Below are 8283 nucleotides of genomic sequence, written 5' to 3' on the forward strand. Positions count from 1 at the left end.
TCCTATCAGCCATGTAAATAAGCTTATATATAAATAAAATAATATAAATCCAGGCAGGAACCACCAGGCCAGATATAAAAACTGTAATTTATTAAAACAATCAATAAAACAGAATAAAAGTGCACTATGAGCACTTTCGGGTATAATATTGGAAAAAAACAATTGTAAATTAAAGGATAGGATCCTTAAACACATGTCTAACATAAAACAGTGCAATAAGCATAATGCTTTATATAGTCATATTGCTCTGAAAACAAGGACATACTTTTTTATTTATGGTATTGCAGGTTGTGAATAAAAATGTTAGAATGGGAGATTTGAAGAATAAAATGGAATATGTGGAAATGCAGTGGATTATTAGAATGGGAGCTGACAAAGCCCCAGGATTGAATGGTGTTTTTCCTTTAAGACCAGCTTTAAAGAAAAGGAGGGTTTTATATTGAATTTGATTGGACTATTGCTGTATATAAGGGAGAATTGCTGTTTTGTATGCACTATCTGATGAAGGGTTACATCAGAAAGTGCTCATAGCGCACTTTTATTCTGTTTTATTGGTTGTTTTAATAAATTACAGTTTTTGTATCTGGCCTGGTGGTTCTGCCTGGATTTATTTTATTTATTCATTGTGACATTCCTTTAGTGGAAGACACCCATCTATTTTGTGGTTTACGGATGTAAATGATTGCTGTGCTTCAGGAAAAGAAAAACAAAAACAGTATGTGAGTGGATTGTACAACTTCTCTATGTGTTAATGGACTGTTGTAATCAACATATCTGGATTTCTTTGTGATGTTGCCTAAACTCTTCGTATATCTGTAAAGTTACGTCTGTACTCCAGCACTTACACTTGGAAATGATGTACATTGTTGTGGAATTTTTTCACAAATACTTTATTAGTGGTATTCAGCAGTGCTCTGTCATATTTTTGACCTGCACAGTTGGATTTGCAATACACATTGTCCAATTGTGAGACAGTACAAGTGAAAAATCACATAACAAATGATTACTATTTGCATAAAGTCATTCCAAGATAAACACTTATAAATTCTTGGTTGTTAATCTGCTATGTTTACAAGTGTGATTGTCATCAAAACACCATACTGCGAAACAGGTATATGTTACTTACAGTAATGCAATCAGGGTTGCCAGATTTGTAAAGGGACAGGTAGGGACAAAAAAAAGGTCCTTCATGCTAAGTGAAGACCAAAAAAAGGTCTTTAATGCAGAACATCAGGCAATTCCACATTAAACAGAAGTAGCAGTAGCTCCATTTTGTGATTTTTGATTGGCCTTAGCCAATCAAAACATCACACAGTGTTGCCTCTTCGGTTCAATGCGGAACATCAGCCACTTCCGCATTAAACAGAAGTGGCTCTTCTTTGCGATTTTTTGACTGGCTCATATACAGGCATACGGGCCAATTAAAAAAAAAAACAAAGGGGGGGTTGTTTCTCTGGGATTTTAACCAGCAGTGTGGGACTCAGAATCGGACTGCTGATCCCGAGACAGTCCCACTCAAATAGGGATGTCTGGCAACCCTGAATGCAATGTACATGAATGACAGCAGATTGCTTTTACTTCTGAATGACAAGACATAGGCCTTTTCAACAAAATCTGTGAAGCACACTAGCTTCAGTGCAAAACACTGATGTGGTAATCCTTACAAATCTGTATTTTCACAAATTTTAAAGTCAGACCTGTGGTGATTCCAATTGACACTGTGTTCTCTAGCTTGTTTAAAGAGATAGGTAGGCTGTTCAAATCCAACGCTGGTGAACTTGTGTGTGTGTGTGTGTGTGTGTGTGTGTGTGTGTGTGTGTGTGTGTGTGTGTGTGTGTGTGTGTGCATGTGTGTGCTTCTGCTGCTAGTGTCAGGTAAGTATAGCTTCAACAGCTGACGTGCTATGCCCACTCCCACTCAGAAGAAGCATTTACAATGAGAGAGGCCTCCACCCACACTTTTAGGACAACCATCTTCTTTTCAATACACTGAGGCCAGTCTGACAAAAGTGTACTCTCTCCATGTAGAAGTCAGACTTCTTCTGTGGCACTTGTGGTTGATACTATGCTTTCTAGATTGTGTAACTAGATAGGTAGGCATTTTGAATCTGACATTGTTTAAATAGCGTGACTGTGTTTACTGTCATGTACAATTGTCTCTGTCACAACACCTGCTATGTACATTTCACTTAGGAGACATATCTTCACTGGCAGAGGGCTACCCTATAAATTTACAGTGGCAACTGCATTATGCATCACATGTGTTTGGGTATACGTACATCATGCAATATTGTGAGACAATGAACCAAATCACACCACTCTATTAACCAAATTGCACACTTACATATGTCTTGCAGCAATAAGACAATGTAATGTCTTCAAATATACATATACCTCACAATTGTAATAAGACTTCTCCTGTGGCATGTTCAGTCTTTATAATATCATGTAGCTTCTGTGGTCATATAGTTAGGTGTTCAAAACTCACAGTGATTGACTATAATCATTGTATGCCAGTTTACTGCTATACATGAATGACACCCACCACAACTATAATCTGTATAATTACAGTAGGACAGGCCTCCTCATCCCTTTCACCTCAGGCAACTGGTTTGTAACACAATATGATGTAATAATTTCACATAGGTCGAGTCTCACAGTTGTGTTAAGACTTCCACTGAGGCATGTGTGATTAATACACACTTCACTAGCATATGGACTTTACATAGGCATCTGTTCAATTTCAGAAAAATCACAGCATTATTTGAGTGTACTGACATGAGACAACCACCGTTACATCAAGTTATCTGTACCATTTTTATGCTAAATAAATAAATAACTTTCAACATTTTCAAGGATTTCATGGCAGTGTAACAGGATTCTAATATTGCGAGTGCTCCTATGGTACATGCAACTAGGTTGTGGATTGAATCTGGGACTGTGAGTTTGTAAAAAATAATGTGGATGGAATGCATTGGTTTGTCCAAGCAACACTGATATTGGAATGTTCACAGCTGTGGAGACATTAACATAGCTACATCCTTTTCATCACTCTGACAAATTATTATTGGATAAATTTACATCAAAGCCCTTTCTTACTTCGCATCATGATTGCTGTTATTTGTGACAAGTTCCTGTACAATCACCTGTAGCAAATCCAGGCAATATATAGCTTTGTAGAGTGTGCAGTATGATTATTAGGAGTTTGAATCCATTAACATCTGTCTGTCGGTTAACTGTATCAGACAGGAATGTCTTAGGCAATGACAATAGTCATGCCACAGTTGCAGGGACCCACCTTTAAGGTCTCACACTTCATGTTAAGGGATCCATATACCTTACTAGAGGAGACTGATGTAATCCTTTAAAGGGTGTTCTTCATGGCACAACCAATATGCCTGCTTCTATGACATCAGTGGTCAATACACATCTCTCTGTGACCTTCCCTAGCATGTGTTCTAGTCTGACAAGATGTAAATGCTGAGCATGTCATTGATTGCTCACAGATGTTACTTGTCTTTTCCAAATAGCAATGCCCTGTATTGCATGTCTTCATATAAACATATAAGCATTACTGCAATTATTTTGTTCACACTCTAGAGCTTTACAGGACATGAGGGCTTCTATAAAGGTTCTTAATGTGTGTCATGCCACAAAATCATGCGATATCGTGAGTGAGACCATGTTTTGACATTTTTTTCTGTATTTGTGTTGTTTAGTTGATGTTATGGTACTCTTGGTTAAAATTCCTTGTGATCATACCCAATATAATGCTTTAGTAGATGTGCCCTGTGTAGAAGAAAGAATTTAATTCTGGAATGTCATGAGATCTTTCCTTTCTATTTTTCTCTTAGTCAGGACTTAATTGAATTATCCTCTCTAATGTTTGCTTTGTCAACATCTGCACAATGGAGTTAGTGACCTACAAGTGACAGATAACATTTGTCACAGGCCAGTGTACATTTGGTCTATGTGCAATGTAAATGTATACAGGGTCAGGTAGTAGTCCACAATTATGCTTCACATTGCTGTGTTGTATGCTACTGTACTGTCGTACAGTTCTTAATATCGCTGTTCACAATGCTCATTTCAGGTCTATATATATCATATGCAATATATTGCATTCAAATATCTACTTTAGGACACTCATTCAAGTCAACATGTGTGGTGTGGTATTTACACCAGAAAGGACACACATCATATTATTACTTATACTAAAAGAAATACATTATAGTAACAAATACTTGTAGCCTGACAGTTACTATGTTTGCCCATTAGTTGATGTTTTCATGTATATTGCAAGCATGTACTTTTATTTTGACCACGTCTTGTGTGGGCTACCTATAAAGTTTGTAATATACACAGAAATACATCCTAGGCATATTGACATACATCATGACCTTCAGAAACACAACCTTTTTGTCAGGGGATGGACAACATTTGGCTTGCAACGTGATTTATGTGCATTTTCACTTATGCCAAATTAGCATGACTCATTGTGCATGTACATATGTCACATTTTCCATAGTTAAACAAATGGTAATATGTATATGAGATCATTATTCTCTTTATATCTTGCTCAATGTGACACATATGTATCATGTCCATCAGTATGATATGAGTATTTTTCTACATATATACACAGCATGCATTAACATTCACTTTCTACCATTGACGAAATGCATGTTGCTTAAAACTTTTTAAATTCATCACTTAATACTATCATTGGAATGACTGGACTGGTGTCCATGATTCTTCTCCATATTTTTCCATTATCACTGATGTATACATTGCCATAACAACCATAAATATTGTTCCCTAAATACACATAAGTCAATGCCAACCCTCTGAATTCTTTAACCTGCATGTGTGATGTAACACTAATCATATGGATATAATGTATTACCATTAATCACTCCTGCAGTATACATTCCAATAGCAGACTAGTACAATACACTTGATGCACATGTGGAGCTAGACATTGTCAATAAAATCATGTGATGGACAAATATTAATGATCAACCCATAAAACATGTGTAGTGGTAACTGTATATAAAGGGTTTATGAGTGCAATTATATTCCTTTTTTATAATCCACTTTCATCTTTCTTACAGCAGTTTATCAAGTAATGCATGCAGTTCCCTTATACCCTCTTCAATGCACAGCACTCAAGAATCACCTCACTAAATGCCACAGCATATGTAACTAGCCAAGGGCCATTTTGTGTTTTTACAAACTCTGCTATAGTTTCTTTGCCCTGTGCACTTATTATACACCTTAATACTAAGCAAAAGCAAGTGTGTAATCATGTTGGTCGGTCAAACCTTAACTGGAGTAAATTCTTATTAAAATAATTTATGTTTACAAATTCTAATAATGTACAGGTATAACTATCAACAAATGCAAATATAGTACAAATCAATATGTTATCATAAAAGAGTGCATATTAACTCTAAGACAGTTCATAAAATGTGACTGCATTAGCTAGCATAATACATCCAATATTTTTCACGTGTCATTTAAATAACACTTTTGATTCCTCCTTATCTAGAGTGCACAGCACATATTGACACAAATTGTATGCTTTTTGGATTGGATAATTTAGAAATACCATGTAATTGTATAGTTTTAGAACTTGTATAGAAAAAAGCATCTATGTTGCTCAGACTTGAACCTAGGAGACATAAATCTTTCACTTTGATCTTTTGTCATCTGGATTTTTTAAATAAATGCTTTGTAATGTAAATTATGTATATGGCTACATGTTAGTATATGTGGTATTGCAATTCTGGAAAATATTTTCTGTCATTAAATTCTAGGCAGTTAGTATATATATTCTTCGTATCTGTGAGATTCCTTGAAACATGAAAATTAACCTAATGTTAACTAATATCACCAAATAAGCAGTGCCAGGGATTAACTCCCAGTAAATAATGTGCATTTAAGGTGCAGTAAAGGTACTGCTAATGTGTTACCTATCTGATGTTTGGCTCCATAGTGCCTTACGATATCCACATACTAATTTTTCTAAAGACAAATATAAATAATTTATATGAATTTATCATGCAGCCAAAGTAGTATGCCTAAACAACAATGTATTTCGACAAAAAGTAAATATTTCAGTTTGTGATATTTTCCATCACTGTAGCATTTTATTAATATAATACATAAACAGTGCTTCATAATTACAAATTAATGGTAAGTTCCAGATTATAGAGTGCAACCGTGCAAAAAAAATGTGAAAGTGAAAGCATAGATTGCAATCTTTTGTGAGCCCGACTGTATTTGCAGTGCATTGTGCAATACTTGTTCTACGCAGTCACATGATAAATATTTCCAAATATAAATCAACAATATTCTTCTGGTTCAAATACAAATAAAGTAAAGTTTTCTATGATTCAACAAACAAATTGTTAGTACAGTGGTTAAATTACGCAGTTTCAGTGTGACACAACTTCCCATATCAGATAGCCAGAACAGCCTTATGGAGCCTTATGGAGCAGGAACAGGCAATCAAAGCTGATGAAGACACTTAAAGAAGCTTAAACTATAAACAGTAACACACAGCAGTAGTCAGCTAACTGTCGCTCCTAAACAGTATGGGTCACAAGGGGCAGAATGACTGACTATAAGTCTAGATTCATATCCAAGTATTCCAGGAAAAAGGGAATCACTGGGAGGCTAAACAACATCATTCCTTCTTAGCACAGCCATGTGTATTCTATCCCAACAGATTCTTTGGATGTAACAGCATGACTCTTTTAACAATGTCACCAGTGTTGCACTTATGAGGCCTTGCCCAGTTCCTAGATGCTGTCCAAATGTTTTCCAGTATAACAAGAGTCACAAAGAGTGAACATGTCAGCACTCCTCTGCACAGCTGAAATGAAGTGCATGGCCAACACTACATTATACTACACAATATTATTCAATGGAAATTATGTATATGTTCAACACTGCAGTACATGACACTACTCAAATAGTATACATGGCCAACACTACACTACACTACATTACTGAAATTATGTATATGGCCAACACTACACTACTCTACTGAAGTATGTATGGCCAACACTACATTACACTTCTGAAGGATATATGGCCAACACTACATTACACTACTGAAGGATATATGGCCAACACTACATTACACTTCTGAAGGATATATGGCCAACACTACATTACACTACTGAAGGATATATGGCCAACACTACATTACACTGCCGAAATGGTGTATGTGGTCATCAGCACACTACACTACACTACACTACTGAAATGATGTATATGGCCAACACCAAATTAAATTATTGGAATGATTTATATGGTCAGCACTACAGAACTCTATTCAAATGTTGTATGGCCATCACTACACTACACTAATGAATGATATATATGACCAACACTATACTACACTACACTGGTCTTCAGAATAATCAATATGGCCAAAACTGCACTACACTGCTGCAATGATCTATATTGTCAACACAAAGTTGCATTACTGAATAAAATATATGGCAAAATACTACTCTACACTACTGAAATGATGTATATGGTCAACACTACATTACATTACTGGAATGTTGTACATGGTCAACATTAGAGTATTCTACAGAAATGATGTACATGGTGAACACTGCACTATACTACTGAAATGATGTACATGACCAACACTTCTCTACACCACACTACTGAAATGATGCAGATTGTCAACACTACACTACACAACTGAAATGATGTATAAGGCCAACATTACACTATACCACTGAAATTATGTATCTGACCAAAACTACACTACACTACACTACTCTACTGAAATGATATATGTAGTCAACAGTACACTATACTACTGATAAGATGTATATGGTCATAACTACACTATACTACTAAAATGATGTATATGGCCAACACTACACTATACAACATTACTGAATGATATATATGGCCAATGCTATACCACATTATACTACTACTATATTGAATAATACATATAACCAACACCATGCTTTACTACTGAATGATATATATATATATATATATATATATATATATATATATATATATATATATACGGCTACCATTACAATAAACTGCTGAAATGATGTATATTGCACTACTGAAATTATATACGTGGTCAACACTGCACTACATTACTGAAATTATGTATATGAAACACACTGCACTTCACTACTGAATCATATATATGGCTAACATTGCACTACACTATTGAAAAGATGAATATGGCCAACACTACACTACACTACGTAAATGATGTATATGGTCAAGC

Source organism: Protopterus annectens, chromosome 6.part1, assembly GCF_019279795.1.
Source record: "Protopterus annectens isolate FY-2018-M chromosome 6.part1, PAN1.0, whole genome shotgun sequence".
NCBI classification, from domain to species: Eukaryota; Metazoa; Chordata; order Ceratodontiformes; family Protopteridae; genus Protopterus; species Protopterus annectens.